Source organism: Pan paniscus, chromosome 2, assembly GCF_029289425.2.
Source record: "Pan paniscus chromosome 2, NHGRI_mPanPan1-v2.0_pri, whole genome shotgun sequence".
Taxonomy (NCBI): Eukaryota; Metazoa; Chordata; class Mammalia; order Primates; family Hominidae; genus Pan; species Pan paniscus.
In genome coordinates this window covers 182588144-182612342 of record NC_085926.1, presented here as the reverse complement: position 1 = coordinate 182612342, position 24199 = coordinate 182588144, and the positions used below count along the sequence as shown (strand labels likewise).

The window sequence follows — 24199 nt, the reverse complement described above, 5'->3', positions numbered from 1 at the left end:
AGCTTCTCAACAGAATGGGTTCCAGGTGAGCAGAGACCTGACCCATCCGTTTAGCCCTTGGGGCTTGGCCTGGGGTGTCTGGACCCCCTAGCTGGCCCTTCTCAGGCTGCCAGCAGTTCCTGCAGTGTGTCACACAGACAGTATCCATTCCTTCATGTGCAAAGAACATTGGGAAGCCCTGACTTAGAGACCTCCAAGTAGGCTTCAAAACCTACAAGGCCAACCAGGCATGGTGGCTCAGGCCTATAATCCCAGCACTTTGGGAGGCTGAGGTGGGTGTATCACCTGAGGTCAGGAGTTCGAGACCAGCCTGGCCAACATGGCAAAACCCCATCTCTACTAAAAATACAAAAATTAGCCGGGTGTGGTGGTGCTCCCCTGTAATCCCAGCTACTTGGGAGGCTGAGGCAGGAGAATTGCTTGAACCCAGAAGGTGGAGGTTGCAGCAAGCCGAGATTGTGCCACCGCACTCCAGCGGGGGCAACAGAGCAAGACTCTGTCTCAAAAAACAAAACAAAACCTACAAGGCCTTTAGTGAGGTGGGCAGCATGGAGGGGCTTCTGCTGCCCTAATAGGAATCAAGGAAAACAGCAAAAACCAGCCACAAAGAGTGAGAGATGGCGGGCCTGAGAGTCAGGGGACAGCTGGGAGGTCTCAGTGCCCTATACAATGTCTTGCACATGGACTCCCAGCACATATTATTAGGTGAGTCATTGATTCTGCTTTATGGGGAGCAGAGTCCAAGTTGAGAGATGTTGAGGGAAAAGGCTGGAAAATGTCCACTCAAGTGGGGTGAGACCAGGCAAGGGTCATGAGGCAGGGCTTGGGGCTTGTGGGGACATGCTGAGGCTTAGGGGCTTGTGCTGCTCAGGGGTCAGAGGAAGACAAGAGACAGGAGTCAGTGCAGACACTCAGGCAGGCATCAGATGGCAGAACAGGGTGGAACGCAGGCATTCTGGTCAGCAAGCAGCCGGGGGCCACAGGAAGCATGAGCTCTAGTGCTGAGGAGGCATTGAGCCAGGCTCAGCCATAGAGACTGGTCTCAGAAGGGGGGTACCAGGGCCACAGGGAAGAGGCTGTCACTGGTGGATAGAAGTGAGGGAGCTACATGAAGCCCAAGAAGCCAGGGAGAGGTGCTGACACTCGCTTAGCCCACCTTAGAGAGCTGTGCAGGGATTAGAGCAGGTAGCAGCCCAACCAGCTGGCGGATGGTGGTGGAAAGAATCACACGAAAACCTCTCCACGCACATGGCGACCGCCACAGACACCGGAGGGCAGGGTTGGGGACCGGAGGAAGCTGGGCTAGAGAAACTGACTTGGCTGCCGCGTGGCCAAGCACAGCACTAGAGGGGCACAGAAGTGTGCTCCATTCAGGTGGGGCTGGGAGGCTGGCCCGTCAGGCAGGTGGGGTGGAGACAGTGGGAGGTCAGTAGCAGGAAGGCAGCTGCAACCTGGTTCTGGGTGGCTGGACCCCAGCTAGAAGCAGGGTTCCCAAAGGGGAGTAGACGACGATCAGAGTCCAGCCCTTGTCAGACACCCTTAGAAGGAGTAGTATAGCACACGGGTTTCAGTCTCACACAAGCCTGGTTTGAATCCTGTTCCACCCCTTTAGCAGTTGTACAACACTGGCGGTAACACTTAACCTCTCGGTTTCCTTATCTGCAAAGTGGAGAGAATCCTAGCACCTACTTCACAGGGATGAAGGTTAAATCAGGCCATTTGTGGAGCTTCTGGTATAGATGGATGCTCGCAAAATTGTACCTATTCTAACCATGATGATTAGCTCCTGAGATTGTCAGGTCCCCAGAAATCAGGAGGGCTTCCCAGGTTAGATGGGTAGAACACGGCAGAAGCCCAGCCCGTGTGAGAAGGAAACATCACAAAGGCTGCGACCACAGAGAAGCCCCTGTTCAAATCCCTGTGAGTCCTTAGCAAGTGACGTAATCCCTTCAAGCCTCAGTTTCCTCTCCTATAAAATGGAGATACTACTGTCTGCCTTTGGGGTTGTTGTGATGGTTAAATGAGATAATGCATATGAAGAGTCCAATCCAGTAAGAGCTTAGTGAAAAGCTACTCTGCGGACTAGGATGATACAGGAGGGAGGTGAGTGAGGATGGGACCCCGGGGGTAAGTGGGGGCCCAGGGCTTACCCTCTGTACTCCAGATCCCAGACCTCTCACAGCAGGGATACTTTCTCCCTGCAGAAGCAGATGCAGCCAGAGATAAGGGGGCTCCACAGGAATGTACTCTGCAAACGCACTCACATACTTTCTGATAGGATTCCTCCTACCTGGATGGAATTGACTCAGGAACCAGGTAAGCCACATCTGATGGTGGAGACAGCTTGTGGCTGTAGCTGGGAAGGGAGAAGAGAAAGAATAAGGGGGATGTGGTTGGGGGGGCGCTGGTGGAAGAAAGATATTTCCATTGACTCTGTAAGTAAGTAATTACTTGTGCACTTTCTACAGGTCAAGCCCTATAGATACCAGGGTGAAGAAGACTGTCATGGTCTCTGTACCCTCAAAACTGAGCCCAGCAGGGGAGCCTAGCACGGGAGCAATGAAAGGGGAGCTTTGGGGCTGGGCACGGTGGCTTACGCCTGTAATCCCAGCACTTTGGGAAGCCAAGGCAGGCAGATCACTTGAGGTCAGGAGTTTGAGACTAGCCTGGACCAACATGGTGAAACCCCATCTCCACTAAAAATACAAAAGTTAGCCAGGCATGGTGGCATGCACCTGTAGTCCCAGCTACTGGGGAGGCTGAGGCAGGAGAATCACTTGAGGCCAGGAGGCAGAGTTTGCAGTGAGCCAAGATCAAGTCACTGCACTCCAGCCTGGGGGACAGAGTGAGACTCCATCTCAAAAAAATAAAAATAAAAATAAAAATAAAATAAAAATAAAATGAATGAAAGGGGGACTTTGGGGAGATGGTTCAGTGACCACATTCTGGCTGGAATGAGGCAGGGCTCATGCAGGTGGAAATGTGTGCTGTGATCAGGTGAGACAGGGTGAAAGCAGCTGAGGATGCAGGCAGGCTATGTCACCTAGTGGAGAGAGCACTGTGTGTCACCAGACAGACCCCACGTCATTGCAGCTCTACCTCTTACTAGCTATTTGGTTCTAGACAAGTTAGCTTTGGGGGCCTTCAGTTCCCTCCTCTGTAAGATGAGACTGCTAGTACCTGCCTCACGGGGTTGTTGGTGACTATTAAATCAGGTGATAAATAGAAATCTGGCCTCTTAGTAAGTATTCAGCACATGAGGGCTATGGTTAATAAGAACATGAATCACAAGGAGAATCTAGGAGACCACTGGAAAGCATAAATGAGGACTTGGGAAATATTTTAGTTGATAACTGGGCAACTCTAATGTGTTGAGTATCTTTTGCGGGTATAGGAGAGGTTTGGACTGGAGCAGGGTGGGGAGTGGCTCCTCAAGAGGGAGGACCCCCAGGTCAGCTCAAGCAAGGGGATAAGGTTCAGTTGAGGAAGAAAGCACTTGCAGCCAGTGTCTAGGTTAAACGTTTCCACCTTTACTTTTTCTAAGACGCGTCCCAGAAGGGCAGTCGGAAGGATGGCCTAGATCCCCAGAGCCAGCTTTGGGCTTGACCTGGCCAAACTCTGAGAGAAAGATCCTGGACCAAAAGCGTAGTGTGAAAAGGAAATGGCTGCTCAATCGCCATCTTTCTTTTTGTAGCCAGAACAAACTCTCAATAAACATGTTACCTTTGGCTTTTTAAAGTGGCAGTCCCATTGGAAGCAAAGGACTTACAAGACAAGGTCCTCGACAGGAACAAAAGAGTCACCCCCACCAACGCTCTTGCCAGAAATGAGCTGAAATTCTTGGAGAAGTCTCGGAGCCAAAATTCTCAGGGAGAAGTCCCAGAAGACTGCCCATCAGGCAAGGACATGTAGGGAAAATGTAATGTGTAAAATGATGAGCTGGAGAACCATCCAACAAGCCTGCACTGAGCTATGTCTTAATGAGGCGAACTCCAAAGATGCTTTTCCTTTAATCTGGCATTTGAAACGAAACACTGCTAAGACGCCCCCACCTCACCCACCCCACCCTCATGCGTTGCCATGACTACTCAAGTTCTTAGACCATGGAAGAACAACCTCAGCATTTTCCTCTGCAACAAAAGAAAATTATTCCAGGTTTCTAGGTAAAGAACTCCAAGGAATGGGACCTGTTACTGGAGAGCATGTTCTTCAGAATTGCTAGGGATGAAATCTGAGCCTACAGGGACCACAGCTGTCTGAAAAGCCAGTGGAAGGAAACTGAGGGTGACAGGGCCCCCACTCTCGCCCAAGCTCACACAGCCCATGCTCTGTCGCCATGGCTGGTTCCCTCCCCTCAGCTGGACCTCATTTGCTCCTGCAATGAAGCAAGTTAAAAGAAAACACATCCCCTGTCCATATGGGAAGGGGCAGGGGGTGGGAGAGGAGCAGGTCCCGGCTCAGTAGGTCCCAGGGTGGCAGCAAAAGGTGACTTCACTTGCTCTCTAGTTTGGCGTGCTCTTGAGACAACCAAGGGAGGCCAACCTGTGGCATGGCTAGGAAGCCCCTCCAAGACCCCCTTGAAAGCCTGAGGTCCTGCTAATGAGGGCCAATCTAAGCTTTCTCCCAAATCCAGAAAGCAAAGCCGAGGAAGCAACAGCTGGACAGGCAACCTGCTCCCTCACGCTCCCTCCCGAGCCTGAGCTTCAAGTGGAAACCCAGACACTGCTCTCGACGTCTCCCTTTCCTTCATCCTTCACATCCAATCCTTCATCGCCTTTTGACACTACTTCCTAAACATTTCTCAAATCAATCCACCTCTTTCTCCATCGCCATTGTCTTGGTTCAGGCCTCACCATCTCTAGTCTGAAGTGTTCCTCCAGACCACGTCCACACTAGGGCGAGAGTGATCATTTCAGAACACAAATCTGATCAGGTCACCTCCTGCCAAAAGCCCTTCAGTGGCTCCCATCGCCTTTGGGATAAATTTTCACATTCGTTAGAAAGACATGCAAGGCCTTTCATGATGGACGCCCCCATTCCTACTCACTCTACTCCAGACATAAAGAAAACATTTCCCCAACTTATACATTCTTGTGTAAGAATGGGGCCTTCACAGATTGTTCTCCTCTTCTTAGAAAGGCCCTCCCTGACCCAGCATGCTGGATATCTTCTGCTTACCACGCCAGATCCACTCTCCAGCCTGCTCTGTGCCCCAAAGTCTGCCCTGTATAGATCACATCAATCAGCTCCAGTGCCCTCTGGCTCCTGGTTGGGTTTGGCCAATGGGGACCACCAGCAAGAGTTTGGAAGACAGGAAAGAATGAGGTCAAGGCAATTGATTCCCTCCTTGTAAGGTTGCATCAGGCTGGCTGATTCCCTAGAGGGATGGTGACCTGAATGACACGACTCTCCCTCTTTCCAGGGTACAGGCTGCCCCTCTCCCATGTCTTCTGGCCTAGGGGTGGAAACAGCTCTGCTGCCGCTGGCCCTGAGTTTCTGTACTATCTTGTGTTGTTCTCCCACACTCTGCCTAAACCTTTGCAAATAACCTCTTTGTGCATAAACCCTCATCAAATCATCCTAACTTAAGGGGGCCTGTTCCCTTTTAGGACCCTGACCAATGCACTCATCCTTTGTCTTTGCCAAATCATAGCCATTCCTTGGGACTACACTCAGGCATCCCCTCCTCCAGGAAGGCTTCCCTATTCACCCCAGGCTGGTTCAGCTGCCCTTCCCCGTGGTCTCCCAGAGCTTCTGTATGCTCCTGTTGCAGCTCTTCCCACACTACTGCAAAAGCCAGTCATTTGTACTAAATCTGAGTCTGCAGAGGGTGACTGAAGTTGAGTATCTTTTGTGGGTCTGAGAGGAAGGTTTGGAATGGGGTAGAGTGGGGAGTCTGGCTTCCGCTGAGGGATGGCCCAAGTCACCTCCAGGAAGGGTATATGGTTTAGTTGAGGAAGAAAGCACCTGAGATCAGTGTGGGATGGGGACAATGCGTCATTGCTCATCCCTGCACCTCAGAATCTGGCACAAAGCAGGCCTTCAGAAAACATTTGCTGAGTGAAGGAAAGAAAAAGTTGTAGCTCAGAGTGAGACCCTGCCAGAGACCCACGGGGAAAAAGTGCAGCATCCCTTTGTGGTTGTCAGTTGTAGGAGCTGGTGTTCCTCAGACCAGGACACAGGGGGTCAGTCAGATCACAGACCAAAGGGCCAGAGGAAAGGCTGTTATTTGAAGAAGACCCCCGCCGGGCGCGGTGGCTCACACCTGTAATCCCAGCACTTTGGGAGGCCGAGGCGGGCGGATCATGAGGTCAGGAGATCGAGACCATCCTGGCTAACATGGTGAAACCCCATCTCTACTAAAAATACAAAAAATTAGCCACCTGTGGTCGTGGGCACCTGTAGTCCCAGCTACTCGGGAGGCTGAGGCAGGAGAATGGCATGAACCCAGGAGGAGGAGCTTGCAGTGAGCCGAGATCACACCACTGCACTCCAACCTGGGTGACAGAGCAAGACACTGTCTCAGAAAAAATAAAAAAATAAAAAATAATAAAAATAATACAATAAAAAAGACCCCCAACTCCAGGACATGAAAACCATGTCCGTGTGCATGGGGAGAGGGCAAGGGAGATGTGCTGATCGGTTTCAACAGCTGGGCTTCCTGAGGAAAAGGAGTGAACAGCCTCCCTCAGCCTGCGGGGACACAGTGGAAGTGTTCCTCCTTGTCCTTGATCTGAGAGCCCTGCGAACCCCGGCATCAACCCCAGGGAAACTCACATAAGTTTGCTGAAATCAATTATTAAAAGCCCAGGGGCTCTTCCAAAGGACCCAGCAGTACTCTCCCCGATACGTTACCAAATCATTCATTCCTTCTTTCAGCAAAATTTATTGGGGATCTGCTCTTTGCAAAATTCTTCCCTTTTATTTATTCTGTTAAAATTCTATCCAAAAGAGAAAAGTCATTTTTTTCCTTCCAGTCAGTGTCCCCAGTGGACCCTGCAAGAAGCCTAGCAGGGGCCGGGCGCGGTGGCTCACGCCTGTAATCCCAGCACTTCGGGAGGCCGAGGCGGGCGGATCACCCAAGGTCAGGAGTTCAAGACCAGGCTGGCCAACATGGCGAAACCCCTTCTCTACTAAAAATACAAAAATTAGCCGGGTGTGGTGACGCGTGCCTGTAATCCCAGCTACTTAGGAGGCTGAGGTAGGAGAATCACTTGAACCCGGAAGGCAGAAGTTGCAGTGAGCCGAGATTGCGCCACTGTACTCCAGCCCGGGCAACAGAGTGAGATTCCATCAAAAAAAAAAAAAAAAAAAAAAAAAGAAGAAGGCTAACAGGGGCAGAGGGTGGGCTTCCAGGTAGAAAGGCCCTGCGGCACCTGGACAAATCATGGAAGATTGGGCAGACATGGTGGGTGGAAGGTGGAATAGTGAACTGGTATAGCAAGAGGGCTCTAGAGCTCTAGCTCCCTGCTTTTCTAGATATGTGGCCTTAGGCAAGTTACCTCATGTCTCTGTTACTCGGCTTCCTCCAGTGCAGAATGGTGATCATAATAGGACCTAGTGAAATGAATTTGCTGTGAAAATGAGATAAAATCAAATATTCTCCATGAGGTCACCTAGAGCAGTGGGTCCCAAACCCTATCAGACCCAGTGCTCCCGTTTTTACATCAAATATTTTGTAAGTCCACCTTGACTATTCCGAAATGAAATTTATAGATGATACAACGCACCTATGCACATATTTTTTTAGAAAATCAATATACCACCCTAACTATAAGATAATGAACAAAAAGGAAAATAACTTAGAATAAACGAATACACATTGTGATCTAGAAATGCTTGGGCATAACTACACTAGAAGAGATAATGTAATCAAAGGATTGCACCTATTTGTAATAAATAAGTTTGAATGTAAGAGAGGTAAAATAATATTTACTGGAACATTATGGGTACTTCTTTATATTTGGTGTTCTGAAACAAGACTAAATAAGTATTATACAGTCATACAGATATGTAGAATCATTACTCATCTATAAATGCAGATGAATAGAGGTGTGTTGTTTTGACAACTCAAATACTATGAACATATTACTGTTGGTATTGTGGTTTTCTGAAATGGTAAACAACTCCTGGGAAAGATAAAATACAGTGTTCTTTCCATTTATATGATGGTAGCATTCATTAAAAATTCAGTGCATATTAAAATTTTACCAAAGGGCCGGGTGCGGTGGCTCACACCTATAATCCCAGCACTTTGGGAGGCCCAGTTGGGCGGATCACTTAAGGTCAGGAGTTCAAGGCTAGCCTGGCCAACATGGTGAAACAAAAATACAAAAAAATTAGCTGGGCGTGGTGGCAGGCATATGTAATCCCAGCTACTAGGGAGGCTGAGGCAGGAGAATGGCTTGAACCCAGCAGGTGGAGGTTGAGGTGACCAGAGATCATGCCACTGCACTCCAGCCTGGGCGACAGCGAGTCTCCGTCTCAAAAAATAAATAAATAAATAAATAAATAAACAAAATTGTACAAAAGTACTTTGTGTTTATATACAAATTAGAATTAGGTTCTAGGCTCAGACCAATGTGAAGAGGTTTTCTACCTACATGAATATCTGGTGGGGCATTCAAATGTCAGGAGACGTGCGGGAGAAATCTTCATCGTACAAGACTGCCTTGCCTAGGGCAGGGAGTCTGGCTGCCCTCTGACTCCACCTCAGTAGTGCCCCCAACCAATGTAACAAACACCACACGTTTCTAAAGTGCCTCTAGGGGGCAGCACTATCCCCATTGACGATTAGTGGGCCAGAGTTTATGGGGTTATCCAATAGGTAGCCTACCGAGGAATGCAGGATGACAGGCATACAATCTCCAGAAATGCAGAGCAGACAGTCAGCGTTAGGGAACTCTATCAGCACTTCACACTCCGACTCTGCTGTTTTGCTGTGTTCTGCTACGTTTTTGTTTGGCAGGGGCCATAGGGCAAGGCCATTCCCCAGTGGACAGCGGATGAGATCGCTCCTGAAGAGAGTGAAGAAGAAATCAGCACCAAAACAGACAGAGCTGTCGCACAGGATTCCAAGTTAAAAAAAAAAAAAAAAAAAAAAAAAGTCTCTCCAAACTGATACACCCTTGTTATTTTTCTTCCCTGGACGATTATTGGGAGCTCTTTGAAAAGAATATCATCAGCATTCTTTGCAAATAACCCTCAGTTTGCTCACCTCTTGCTCCACTGTGAACATCACAGAGTATTTCACAAGGTTGTAACATTTCGCCTCTCAACTGAATGTATCTAAAGAAAAGCCACTGTCTTTTGTGGATATGAAACCGCACTTCTAGCAAGACTGGTCAAGGCACTGGGGTGAGGTAGTAAGCTAGTGTTTGCCCACCCCATTCCTTCTTGATGCAGCCTTAATGATCAACAAAACCTCACTTGAATCTGAGGTTTATTTACCACCAAAAGGAGCAATCATTTCTAATCATCCCAGGAAGAGACAGATCCTCAAACAGAACTCTGGGATTCAGATGGTGGCACCAGACACAAGGGGAACTCTCATCTCCTTCTCAGCTTCATTCTTTATTTAGTGGGTCCATCTGAACTTTCAAAAGCACAGCTGTCCCAGCTTCTGCCCCGAGGCCAGGGCTGGTGCCATGGCACTGACCACGCAGAGGCAGCCCCCACACTGGTGAGGGCAGGCCCTGAGCCGTCACAATCAAGTCATATCTTGTAAACAAGATTTTATAGGTTCATGTTACTCTCTCTGTTTATTTCTGTTGTTCTCCCCAACGTGTGGTAAAGGCTGGTCTGAGGAATCCAGCCTGGTCTCAGCTACCCTGTGTGTGTTGAAGGGTGGGGATGATGGGTGAGAAATCTCAAGGGGAAATTCTAGTCACCCCTCTCCACACAGAGACTCTCCCTCTATTGCTAAGCTTGCAGGAATGGGCTTTAATCCATTAGAAAAGGTGGCGACTTTTCCTCCACAGGATCTGGTGGAGCCAGGGAGGCCCTAGTTTTAGATGAACCAGGTAAGACACCAGGAAGGGGTCTCAAGCCCATGGGCTAAGCCCCCTGGCAGGTTATTAGAATTTGAGAATAGCATGAAGGCTGACTTTGTAGCAAGGAGCTGTGATGTTGGTGCCCAATTTGTAGGCTGCAGGGAGCACATTTTGTATCTATTTGCCAGGAGACAAAGTGGGTCCACCAATAGTTGATGGGGGTAAATGTACCTTTCAGAGATAGTGGCTCCATCCGCAGATAGAATGGATCCAGCAAAGTTGGGAACCAAGCAGGCTGGACACATGTCACCTACTGTATTAGTCCATTTTCACCATGATAATAAAGACATACCTGAGACTGGGTAATGTATAAAGAAAAAGAGACTCACAGTTCCATATAGCTGGGGAGGCCTCACAGTCATGGCGGAAGGTAAAAGGCACATCTTACGTGGTGGCAGGCAAGAGAGAATGAGAGCCAAATGGAAGAGGAAACCCCTTATAAAAGCATCGGATCTCATGAGACTGATTCACTACCACGAGACCCGTATGGGGGAAACCTCCCCCATGATTCAATTATCTCCCACTGGGTCCCTCCCACAACACATGGGAATTATGGGAGCCACAATTCAAGTTGAGATTTGGGTGGGGACACAGCCAAACTATATCACCTACATACGTTTTTTAGGACAGAGAAGGAGCCAAGAGAAAAAGAGAACAAATACGCAAATAAACAAAATAGAAATAAAAACTAAAGGGGTTTTCTCAAGATTTATTTCTCATTATCTTCCACTCTCCTCAGGAGTCAAAGTCAGCATGGTCCCAGGAAGCCCCTAGAGGCAGGGGAAGCTGCATCAGGACGGGGACTAAAACAGCTCCATCTTAAAGAGAAATGACATCATCTCCGAAAGCCCTGAGGAACGTGCTCTTACACAGACCTGAGTGTTGGGGCCGCTCACTTTAGCAAGCACAGCAGCAGCCTAAACATCGCTGACACCTCCACCATCTGGCCTTTGGCTCCACAGAGCTGCTACCCCAACTTGGGGCACACTTTGGGAGAGAACCAGAGGGAAAAACCTCTCAGTAGTAAATGTGGATCTCACAAAGCCTGTGCGCGCGAGCAATGGTTCTCAGCCCTGCGTGCACTTTAGAATCACCCGCGGAGTTTTTAAACACCCCCATGCCTGGGCCCCACCACCAGAGGTTCTGATTTAATTGATCTGGAGTAGGACCCAGGCATGGATATGTTTTCAAAGCTCCCCAGGTGATTCTAATGTACAGCCAGAGACGAGAACCACCACGTTATACAATAGGAGAGGCCCTCAGGCTCTCACTCAGATCCCAGTTACTCTTAATTTATATATACTTCGAACAATCCTGTTGTCTGGTTTTCTAGCTGTTATAAGATTAAAAGCAGTACTTTTAGAAGGGGAGAGAAAGGCTGCTAATGAAAAGACACTAAAAGCAGCAAGACAGAACACATGGAAGTCTGATCACAGGGTAAAGATAGAAAACCTATAAAAAGCAAGCACAGCATCCAACCTCTCCCCACTCCAGCATATCCTATTTACAGTCAAGGCCTGAGGGCTCACTTGATGGGGAGGAGGGAGCATGATGGCTGCAGTGTGAAGGGCAAGTGATAAATATTGACTGTCCATGATGTGAAAGGCGTGTGTAGACAGTTGCTACAAACGTTAGCTCATTTAATTCTCATTACAGCCCTATAAGTATTATTATCCCATTTTATAGGTGAAGATACCAAGACACAGGGAGGATCATTGGTTTGCTCAAAGTTGCACCAGCAGTGAGCTGCAAAGCTGGATTTGAATGTCAAATGTCAATCCGTTTGATTCAAAAGCTCACATCTGTTAGAAAGTGCCACATCTGCCTGTTAAGCTGATATTTCTGCCTGTTAAGCTGATATTTCTAATGATGACCCGAAGTCTAGAGCTGCGTTACCTTCAGTGTCCAGCTGTTCAAGATGTTCACTTTAGGAATAGTTACACACACACACACACACGCACACACAAATACGTGCTTTTTAACAGTGATGAAAGAATTGAGTACCCATCCGGGAAATAAATAAATAAATAATACACGTTATTTCCCAGCTCACGCCATTTGTCAAAATGAATACCAGATGGATAAAGAAGGAAATGAAATCATAAAGGTACTAGAAGAAAATATGAGTGAATATTTTATAATCTTAGGATGGGGAAGGACTTTCTAAACATGTCAACAAAAGTAGAAACCATAGAGGAAAAGATTAATAGATTTGACCACAAAAAAAATCAAAAACTTCTGTACATCAAAACCCACCATAAATTGAAACAATATTCAGCCTCACTAACATTCAAAGGAAAGAAAATTAAAACAGCAATAAGAGACCTTTTTTTGCTGATCAGATTGGCAATGATTAAAAAGAATTATCATACTGAAGAGTTGGCGCGGGTGGGGGAATTTGCACTCACTCACGGTTGGAGGGGGTGTAAACTGGTATAAAGGCATTTTGGCAATATGTATGAAAAAAGCCTAAGAAGGCACATATCTTTAACCCAGAAATTCCATGTATAAAAATGGAAAGGACAGGATTGATTCACTATACACACAAATGCATATGTGCAAGGATTTTATTCACTGATGCACTGTTTGGAATATTGAAAAACCGGAAGCAACCTGAAAGTTTAACAAAAACAAATTAGTCAAATAAATTATGCTACACATAAAAAGCAATACAATATAGCTATAAAAAATGGTGCTGTATAGACAGACCGATGGAACAGACTAGAAAGCACAGAAACAGACCCAAGGAAATGTGAGAATTTGGTCTTTGAAAAATATCAAATCAGTGAGACAAAGATAGATTTTTAAATAAATCGTATTTGGCTAACTGGAAAAAGATAGAAGCTGGATCAATATTTCTCACAGTACGCCAGGATAAATTTCAGCTGGACCAGAGATATAAATGTGGAAAATAAAACCATAAAATTGCCAGAATAATAATAGAACTCTTTTATAATCTTGGAGCAGTGAAGACCTTTCTAACTGATTCAAAAATCAAGAAGTCATGAAATAAAAGACTGAAAAATACATCTACATAAAAATCTTAAAACTCCTGCATGGCAAAAACCCCATGAGCAAAGTAGAAAAATAAATGGTTAACTGAAAAAAAAATTACAACTCATTTCACAAAAGGCTAATCACTCTAATACATAGTTGTTTCTATAAATCAAAACCAATATCCCAATAAAAAGGTACCCATTTTCAGAAAAAAAACACAAATGGCTTTTAAGCATATGAAAGAATGTTCAACCTCATCTATAATAACAGGAGAGCAAATTATATAGGAGTTGCAATGATATACCCACTTTTCACCTATCAGATTTGCACATATCCAAAATATACTCACTCGCTAATGTTGTAGGGAAACAGATACCCTCATTCTTTGCTGGTAGGAGTGCAACATGGTACACCCTTATGAAGGGCAATTTGGTATTTTCTATTGATGTTACTGCTAATCTATTTTCCCCTTGATTCATCAGTCCTACTCTCAGAATTTTTACTGCAAATATATTTGCATATGGACAGAAATGACGTATGTACATATTATAGAATTAAGTATAATAGCAGACTATCAGAAATATTTCAAATGTCCAATTATATGGGTTGGTTAGATATTATGATCCATCCATACCATGAAATACCAGGAAGCTCTCTATATACTGATACGAGAAGTCTCCACTATAAGCCATTAAGTTTTTTTGGTTATATATGTTTTTGTTTTGTTTTGTTTTGTTTTTTGAGACAGAGTCTCACTCTGTCTCCCAGGCTGGAGTACAGTGACCCAATCTCGGCTCACTGCAAGCTCCACCTCCCAGGTTCATGCCATTCTCCTGTCTCAGCCTCCCAAGTAGCTGGGACTACAGGTGTCTGCCACCACGCCCAGCTAATTTTTTGTATTTTTAGTAAAGACGGGGTTTCACCATGTTAGCCAGGATGGTCTCGATCTCCTGACCTCATGATCCGGCCGCCTCGGCCTCCCAAAGTGCTGGGATTACAGGCGTGAGCCACTGTGTCCAGCCTTGTTTTGTTTTTTTAAGGAAGGTGCCAGAGGGGAGGGATGAACAGGTGGAAACGGGAGATCTTTTAGGGCAGTGAAAATACTCTGTATGATTCTATAGTGGTGGATATATGTCATGATACATTTGTCCAAACTCACAGAATAAAAAACACCAAGAGTGAACCCTAATGTAAAATATGGTCTTTGGTGATAATGACGCCAATGTAGGTTTATCAACTGTAACAAATGTATTAATTGTATATTAATCCCCCACCAGTTGATACATTTGTTACAATTGACACATTTAACAAATGTAATACATTTGTTACAAAAGTTGACACATTTTTTACAATCAATACATTTAACAAACGTATCACAACTGATACGTTATTATTTATTATACATTTGTTAATACATTTAACAAATGTATTACATTTGTTACAAAAGTTGATACATTTGTTACAATGAATACATTTAACAAATGTATTAACATTGATACATCATTATTTATTATACATTTATTACTGTTACAATTGATACTTTTTAACAAATGTATCAACTGGTGGGGGATGTTGATAAGTGAAGGAGGCTATGCATGTGTGCAGACAGGATACATATGGGAAGTCTCTGAATCTTGCTCTCAATTTTGCTGTGAAACTAAAACTGCTAAAAAAGTAATAGTCTCTACAAAAAAACAAAAACAAAAAAAGTAAGGTGCCCAATAGCGTATACAGTGTGTTATCTTCTGTGTAAGAAAGGATAGGGAATATATATTTGCATTTGCTTGTAACTAGGAAAAGCAGTGACCTATGGGAAGGGAAGGCAGAGAACCAAGTGAATGGGGATGTGTGGGAACGTATGCTTTTTAATGTTGTTTTGATTTTTGAACTGTGTAAAAGCATTTTCTATTTTTAAAATAAAATTAATACATAATGGTACAGGTTCATTTGTGTTGACATAGAAAGATTTTCAAAATCAATTTAGTGCATAAAGTAGGTCACAATTATATGTAGAATAATCCCAATTTTAAAAAATATATCATACTTATATGGTCCTACTCATCTATATTGGGAAATAGGAAAGACTAGAAAGATACAGTCTAAAATATTAATAGTGGTTATCTTTAGTTGGTGGGATTTAGGGTTATTTCATTTTAATTATTTTTCCTTTTATCTGTATTTTCTAATGTTAATACAAATTATGTTTTATTTTCATAATTATGAAAATAAAGAGGAAAAAACTTATCTCAAACAAGTCCCAAGGAAAAATGAATAATCCAGGAAAGATATTTGCAACATGACAAAAAATTTCATATCTTTACTATTTAAAGAACTCCTGCAAAAAATAAGAAAAAGAAGAACGGTCCAGGAAAAACTCAAATAAACAACAGGATGAGTGTTAGACACTTATACAATGTATTATTAGAAAGCAGTAAAATGATAATATTGAACACTATTTAATGACAAGGATGGTCATTATCTATTAAGAAAAAGCAGGCTAGAAAATAGTATTGTTTTAATAAAAATATATTTATACCAGACTTACAGACTTTATTCAATGTATCTATTTATGTATAGATATAAACACATGCACACAATTAAATCTGTGAGGGTAGGCACTGAAAGGTATATAGCTATGATTTCTGAATGGTAACATTTCAGGTGTTTAATTTTTTTCTTGCCTTAACTTACATTTTTCAGCAATAAAATGATTACTTGTATAAGAGAAAATATTTATAATATTGCTGTGTGAAAAATTTTGCCACAAATAAGTTCCTCACATTGTATTTAAGAATGAAAAACTGAAAACAAACTAAATCTATAACAATAGGCATTAAAGGTGACATGGCATCCATAGGCAACTTCAGTCACAATTAATTACCTTATAGGAAAATATTAATTAGAGTGAAAGTTTCAAGGTATGTGAAGAAATATATGTTATTCATGTACAAAGCCACAGTACACATGCAGTGTACACAAAATGACTCCATTAGAAAATAAAATTGTATGTGCTTAGAAAAATTGGAGGAGGACACCCACCAATGTATTTGTTTACTGTAGTTACCCCTGCATGGTGGAATTATAGGTGTTTTTCTGTTTTTGTTTTTTTCTTTTTGATGGTCAAGATTTTCTCAATTTTCTACAATAAAAAGAATTCTTCTAAAAATTAGGGAAAAAAAGCACTAAGTTATTTTGTAATGCTTTAAAAGCAAAGATGATTCAAGAAACAAATTACGAACTACATAAGAATTGGCTCCTCCAGAAAGACCCATGAGTTAGGGATTTTGACTAATTGAGGTGGGCTATCTCCATCTACTGATGACAAGCAGAAGTCAAGCACGACCTTGGTCCTCAGCTGGGATGCTTATCCCCCCTTCCTCCTTCCCTTGAGTCTCTCTTGACCATAAGGTGTTGGCCACCACAATAGGTAAAACAAAACTGCCCACCAGTGTGTGAAGGCTGGATGAGGCAACAAGGCAGTGGTCCCCAAGAATCACTGGTCCAGCCACTCACCTTCCAGCAGGTAAGTTAACAGACCTGTTGGGCCAGAAGGTGGTTGGAGGGCAGCATCGTTGATGAAGAGGCCAGGGCACGAAGGTTATCTGCAAAACTTGTTCCTGGCCCAGAACCTCCTTTCACTGCTTCTGCTACAACCTCCTTGGCCATCTTAGTGTTATTGCCGAGTTTGTTAAAAGAAAGGAGCTGCCGGGCTTGGTGGCTCATGCCTCTAATCCCAGCACTTTGGGAGGCTGAGATAGGCAGATCACCTGAGGTCACGAGTTTAAGACCAGCCTGACCAATATGGCGAAACCTCGTCTCTACTAAAAATACAAAAATTAGTTGGGCATGGTGGCACACACCTGTAGTCCCAGCTACTTGGGAGGCTGAGGCAGGAGAATCACTTGAACCCAGGAGGTGGAGGTTGCAGTGAGCTGAGATGGTGCCATTGCACTCCAGTCTGGGCGACAAGAGTGAAACTCCATCTCCAAACATAAAATAAAATAAAATAAAATAAAATAAAATAAAATAAAATAAAATAAAATAAAATAAAGGAGCAGCTACAAGGTGGGTGTCTCTCAGGCAGCCCCCTCCAAAAGTGCCAGGGCAAAGAGGTGAGCTCTGAGACCCAGGCAGCCCCCAGGCCCTTTATGTCTCTGGAGAGTTTATTGCAACAGCCTCCTAACTGGCCTCTTGCCCTCAATCCCCGCCCTGCCCAAACTATCTTCCAGGCCCCTGCCTCCCATCTTGAAATACAGCTATCGATTTTATTCCTGGGATCAAAACAGTTTGTGTAAAATCAGCGCTTCTCAATCTTTACCACTGAAGCGCACCAACAGTAGACAAAAGAAATGCCTTATGTTCCCCCAGGGTGCTGCAGAGCCTGAAGCTCCTGCCGGCACACCCAAACTCTCTTTGAAGTCTCCTGTTTTCTCTTAAAAATTCATGAGAATTTTGCATTCTACTCCATGATATATCTGAATTTCTTTTAATATGAAGATGTTTAAAATTATTCACCTCAAGGAAAACTGATGTTCCTGAAAGAAATACTGTGTTTATCTGGAGGCTTCAAGTATCCTCCTTGGAGAATTATCTACAGGATAAAATCCAAACTCCTGACAAGCAAGGCTCTTTAAAATTTGGCCTTCACAAACCTTTCTGCTTTTCTCCTCCTCCACCTCCGCACACACTCCAGTGTCTGGGCCACCTGGACTCTTGTGATTTCCTGATATGCCAGCTTCTTCCCAGTCCCTGTGTGTGTTTTTGCTTCCTTTGGGACCACACTCCCTGCCTGTTGACAACCCACTATTCCTAAAGGCCTCAAGGGGGATCAAACACCACCTCTCACAGGAAACCTCTGATCGCCCAAGACAGATACGATGTGAGAGGTGCCGTGAAAATAGCCTGTGTTTTGGAATCAGAAGGCTGGTGTTCATCCTGTCTCCAACTATTGACAGTGGAAACATTACCTAACTTCTCTTAGATTTCATTTGTAAAATGGGGAATAATTATGCTTCCCTCAAAGGGCTGTTCTAGGGATTAAATAAGGTTCAAGCAATTGCGCAGTGCCCAGCGTATACTCCCTTCCACCCCTCCAAATTCCCACAACACTTTATTGATACCACTGATGTCAAGAGCAGACATTTACGTAGTCGTTCTTTTTACAACAGCTTATTTCCCCTAACTAGATCAGTGGTTCCCAATGTCCCAAAAAGCTTCTTGTATTACCCCCATGGTCCCACAGCTTGAAAGATTTTGGTTATTAAATCAAACACATTTATGAAATAATAGCCTGCTTTTCTCAGTTCTTGATCCTAGTAAGCTTTCTGAACATTGAGAGCGCTGCCAGCCTTTCCCCTCATACCTAACTCTAGGGACTTGGAGTTGGGAGCCACCCACCAAGACCATAAACGCCTTGAATCTGCAGCCCTGTCTCCACACTTCCCATAGCACCTTACTCAGCGCCTTGTGCTTAAAACACACCTAGTAACTGCTTGTGGCATAAACAAGAAGTTTCACACACATGACGGGGAGAAGCCCTCTCCAAATGAGCTGGTTGGTGTGCAGAAAGGGGTCATTGTTAAAGGAGGCAGAGCTGGAGGCGAGCCCTTCTCCCTCCATCCACCCGGAGCAGCACCCCCAATTACACCAGCTGGCCTCCAACTTCTGTGTGTGAGCCGATTAAAAAGCACCCTCTCTTCAGTGTCTGGAAACTCCTGCAAGGAAAGTTTGCTGCCCAAAGTTGGCTTTTGACTACAGTCTTAATAAGGGGCCTCAGCAGGCTGTGGTTAGAGAGACAATGTCACTTAGAGGAGCAGCTTGAAGCGGCAGTTAGGAGAAGAATTATTTTAATGAATACATTTCCTTTCAATTGTATGGGAATATCAAGATCCCATTAGAATGGGGAAGCAATTAGAACTAATAAAGATGAATGCACAGTGCTCTGTGCGTGCGGAATAACAAGCAGCCCACAAAGGGGCTCCAGAGAGGCCGCTGTAATCCAAGCAAACTGGCGGCCAGCAGAGGGGAAACGGCTCTGTTCAGCCGCTCAAAGCCCCCGCGTCCTGCACATTCTGATCACGGCCTGCGAATGGCGTGAGGTGGGCCTCGGAGGTGGGGGTTGGGCCCCCCGCCCTTGCCCAGCCTCTTGGGGATTGAGATGGGCTGTTGGCAGCCCCTTGGCAACAGCCATTCAGACCAGGGCCCTGGCTCCTGGCCAGGCTCTCGCCCGCCCCTTGCACTGGGCCTCATTGTGTCCAGGTGGCAAATGCCTTCTCGCCAACTCTCCTTCGAGGTTTAGAGAGGGGGTGGGACAGTGGAAGAGGGAGAAGGGGATGAATGAGTAGGGGGCCCTCTGCCCCCTGCCGTTCCCCCTCCCCCGCTGGCCAGGGTCTGCTCCTCCTCTGGGTTTGGTGTTATATTACAGACACTGGTGAGTCACTGGCAGCCAAACACAGAAGTACTGTTGCTTACACAATTACTCTTCAAACAGTAACAAACAATTTTCATTACCCAAGTCAGATCGAATCATTCGCCTGGCCATCCTGCCTCAATCCCAGCCCCATAGACGGGACCCAAAGCCTCACACTCTGCCCATTCTGCTCTGACAAAACCAGCTTCAATTTGTCCCGGCCTAGGCATAGGGACAGAGCTCTTCCTCTGATCCCTGTTTGCAGCCAGATCAGCTGTACGGCTGTCAAGACTGTCAGGAGAAATAGGGAAGACACAAGCACCCATGCAGCCTGGAGACCATCAGATCTGGGGTGACATGTTACTGAGCACCTGTGTGAAGAAGGCATTCAAGAGTTTGGAGGACTCTATTGCCAAGTTTAGAAGGAATCCAACAAGATAACCCTGGCTCTGCACCAAAGTATTCACTGGCCTCAAATGGAGTGTCAGTACTTGACATTTCTTTATTTAATCTTTTTTGGCCAGACAGTTTTTTCAATGAGGAATGTGTAAGCTATTCCGAAATGTCTGTCTAAGAGGCCAGTCACCCTCATTACTGGGATTTTTCCACCATGTCTCTTTTAGAAAAGGGTCTGTAACATTTTATATTTATTTCTTAATGGTGGAGCACTTTAAACGCATATTTACATGTATAATCTTGATTGAACTTCAAAATAACTCTGTAAGGATGGGCAAAGCAAGGGTTGTTGGGGCCTAAAGATGAGGAAAAGGTGGCTCAGAGAGGTTCAGCACCCGGTGCAAGGTCACAGAATGGGCGAGTACTGACCTGGTTCAGCACTTTGTCCCAGGAAACCTCCTCGGCGTCTCCACAGAGTGCTGGGCATTTCAGGACAGCTCAGCTGCAATTCTGCTTTTCCAGTGGAACATCCTTCTCTCTTCCACATATGAAACTTTACGAAGCACTGTGGGCTTTTGAAGACTCTAGTCTAGGCTAAGAAGGATCCTCTCTCAAGAAGATTCCAACCCAATAGTCATTAAAGCATATGTTTCGTCATCTCCCAAACCAAAGACATATATCTTTCGTCCCTTTTAAAAGTTTAGGTAAGGAATGTGTTAAAAATCTGCCTGTTGCCGGAAACGGTGGCTCACGCTGGTAATCCCAGCACTTTGGGAGGCCGAGGCAGGCGGATCACGAGGTCAGGAGATCGTGACCATCCTGGCTAACACGGTGAAACCCCATCTCTACTAAAAAAAAAAAATACAAAAAATTAGCTGCATGGTGGCGGGCGCCTGTAGTCCCAGCTACTCGGGAGGCTGAGGCAGGAGAATGGCGTGAACGTGGGAGACGGAGCTTGCAGTGAGCCGAGATGCGCCACTGCACTCCAGCCTGGGCGACAGAGTGAGACTTCGTCTCAAAAAAAAAAAAAAAAAAAAAAATTCTGTGTGTCCAGTTACATGGTGGACATAACAAAAAAAAATGGGAAAAATTATTGTTTGCATTCCTTCCACTGTAACATGGTAACATCTAGCGATCGGCAAGTGGTAATGCAGAGTCCATTCACCTTTCTTACTCCTCGCCTCCTCCCATACCTAAAGGGCTGTTCATTTTTTAAAATCCTTTTTTATTTTTATAAATTTTGAGGTATGATTCATACACTATGAAATGCATACCTGGCTGGGCATGGTGGCTTACGCCTGTAATCCCAGCATTTTGGGAGGCTGAGGCAGGCGGATCACTTGAGGTCAGGAGTTTGAGACCAGCTTGGCCAACATGGTGAAACCCCGTCTCTGTTAAAAATACAAAAATCAGCCAGGTATGGTGGCAGGTGCCTGTAATCCCAGCTACTTGGAAGGCTGAGGAAAGAGAAGCACTTGAACCTGGAGGCAAGGGTTGCAGTGGCAGGGGTTGCAGTGAACTGAGATTGTGCCATTGCACCACTCCAGCCTGGGTAACAGAGTGAGACCCTGTCTCAAAAAAAGAAAAGAAAAGAAAAGAAATGCATAGCTATTAAGTGTACAGTTTGACAAGTTTTGACAAATGTATACCTACATCCAAATCAAGACACAGAACGTTGCCATCACCACTGAAAGTTCCTGGATACCCCTTTCCAGTCAACACCACCCCAGGCCTCCACTGTCCTAATTTCTATCACCGTAGATTAGCTTATCCTGCCTCGAACATCAGATAAACGGAATCATATTATACGTATAATCTTTTGTATCTTTCATCTGTCACTCAACATATCTGCCAGACTCATTCACATTGTGTCAGTAGTTTGTTCCTTCTTATGAGTAGTATCATCATTTATTCAGTTCTTAAAATCCAGCCCTATTACCACAGATTTGTCCCTCAAAATTCTTTTCATTTAATATATCTTCTGCATGCTCCTTTCCGTGCATATATCTCCTGCATATCTCCCTGGCAATCCTTGTAGTGAGGAAAATATGTAAGTGGACTATTTTATCTCTAGCACTGTCCTTTTAGGTATGGGTGGCTCTCTCTACCTTCAGGAAAAACAGATAACCAGGCAGTCTTGCTTCAGAGTTTACAGATCTGGGTTTTCATTTCTTGTCTAGCACTTAACAGATGGGTGGTTCGGGGCAGGTGATTTAACCTCTCTGTGACTGTTTTCCCATTTGTAAATGTGGATAATAATACCTTCTTAATAGGGATTTGTGAAGACAAAATTATATTGTACATAGAATGTTTGGCACAATGAAAACTAATAATAGCCTCAAGCTAGGCTATAATAAACATCCTCTCCTGCTTCATTCACATACTTCCAGGTTTGTAAGTCATATGATACAAGTGGGTATAAATTTTCAAAAGTTTTTAAAAGAAGATTTCATATTTAGATTTAGAAAAGTCTATCAGATATTTACTTAAAATAAGTAACTGTTATTTCCTAGGGAAAAAAGTAAAGCCTTCTGTCATTTATTCATTGGCAATTATATATCAAGTATTGACTAAGAGAAGCTCTTCAAAAGAGTTAAAAACATAGCCCTAGCTTTTAGGATGTTTGGTTTGGGGAGGGTAATAAGATAAGCACAACAAATTATAATACAAAATATAGTAAATGATAATAATAATAATTAACATCTATGAATGTAGTGGTTAAGAGCACAGTCTCTGGAGTCATACTATATGGGTTCACATCCCAGCTGTGTGATGTTGGGCAAGTTACTTAACCTCCTTGTGTGTAACCTCACCTGGAAAATGGGGCTAATACCACTTACCTAGCAGGGCTACAGTATCAGAAAAAAGTGGCCCAGGGTGTTTGAGCATCCTGTACAAGGTCACAGAATGGGTGAGTACTGACCCGGTTCAGTGCTGTGTCCCAGGACGCCTCCTCCGCATCTCCACAGAGTGCTAGGCATTCCAGGACAGTTCATCTTGCAATTCTAATATTGTATATTGCATATAAAAATATGCATTAATTAACAGCTAACATTTATTGAATATCAATATGTGCCAAGCACTGTGTTAAATGCTTATGTGCATTACTTCACATAATCTCCACAATGCTGTTACTACTATTATACTCATTTTACTGATAAGGTAACAAAAGGGCAGAAGTTTAGGTAACCTGCCCAAGATTACATAGCTAGTAAGTAGCAAACTGTGTCACAGAAAAGATACAATCATCTATAAAATGGAGATGATGGTATTAGTACCTATATTAGTGAGAATCCGATGAATTAATATTTGAAAAGTGATTAGAACGGAGCCTGGCACCCAATAAAGCCTATATATGTGGATGTTAACAATTGCTAAGGTGATTCAGAGATGACAGTAAATAACTTCTATGCGTGGTGACTAAGGAAGGCTTGGGAAGGTGATGTTTAAACTGGGCCCTGAATAGTGGACAGGATTTGGAGAAATGGAGGTGATAGGGCATTTCTGACAGGGAAGGAAGGGAGGGAGGGAGGGAAGAAGGAAGGAAGGAAGGAAGGAAGGAAGGAAAAAAGGAAGGAAGGAAGGAAAGAAGGAAGGAAGGAAGGAAGGAAGGAAGGAAAAAAGGAAGGAAGGAAGGAAAGAAGGAAGGAAGGAAGGCAGGAAGGGAAGGAGGGAAGGGAGGGAGGGAGGAAGGAAGGAAGGAGGGAAGGAAAGAAGGAAGGAAGGAGCAAGAAGCAGAAGAAAGCTCAGAGTGTGTAAAAAGAGAAAAAGAAAAGAAATACATGGGAGTAGTCAAATTTGACTTGTGCAAAAAAAAAAAAAAAAGAACAAACTTCCCCTTTCTTCCAACCAGTCCCTATTCCTGCTGTACTTCTCAGTATTTTCCTCTTATCCCCATGGAATCTGCTGTCCTTACTCCCTCATCATAATGATCCATTGAATAGTTATTGAGTTCCTCTCTGTGTCAGGCACTGCTCTAGGCACCGAGGATACAACCCAGTAAATAGGCCAGGTCCCAGTTCCTAGTTTGCACTATAATAATCCTCCAAACTGGATTCTAGCTTTTAGCCGGCCGAACTCCAATCTATCTTCCACAATACCGCCAGAACCGAAGACACAGATCTGGTCTGGACACTCACTTGCTTAAATCCCGCTGCAGTATTTTCTCTTTATGTCCAGAATAAATTTCAATCTCCCTAGCATCCTTTACTAATTGGCTCGCACAGTCTTACCTCGCAGCCTTCACCGTGCACTCTGCACAAGAGCCCCGGTAAAGCACTGAAAATCCCAGATACACACACTTACAAATAGGCACTTGCAGAAAGAACGTGGGTGGCACTCCATC

The 24199-nt window shown here is 44.5% G+C and overlaps 1 long non-coding RNA gene across 7 annotated transcripts in view; it reads right to left on the bottom strand.

The window, feature by feature from the left end:
- LOC129397481 (uncharacterized) overlaps positions 1-24076 on the bottom strand; it is a 57812-nt gene extending 33736 nt beyond the window's left edge. For 3 of the 7 annotated variants that reach the window (XR_010111704.1, XR_010111699.1, XR_008624952.2), the window contains exons 1-2: positions 20284-24076; positions 8837-9017 (exon numbers count right to left, since the gene is read on the bottom strand). This is a non-coding gene — a long non-coding RNA (uncharacterized LOC129397481). Of the gene's footprint in view, positions 1-2150; positions 2199-2290; positions 2357-7502; positions 7575-8836; positions 9018-20283 lie in introns of all 7 variants that reach the window. The other 4 variants (XR_010111701.1, XR_010111700.1, XR_010111703.1 and 1 more) reach the window with 4 other exon arrangements.
- Between the last annotated feature and the right edge of the window lie 123 nt (positions 24077-24199).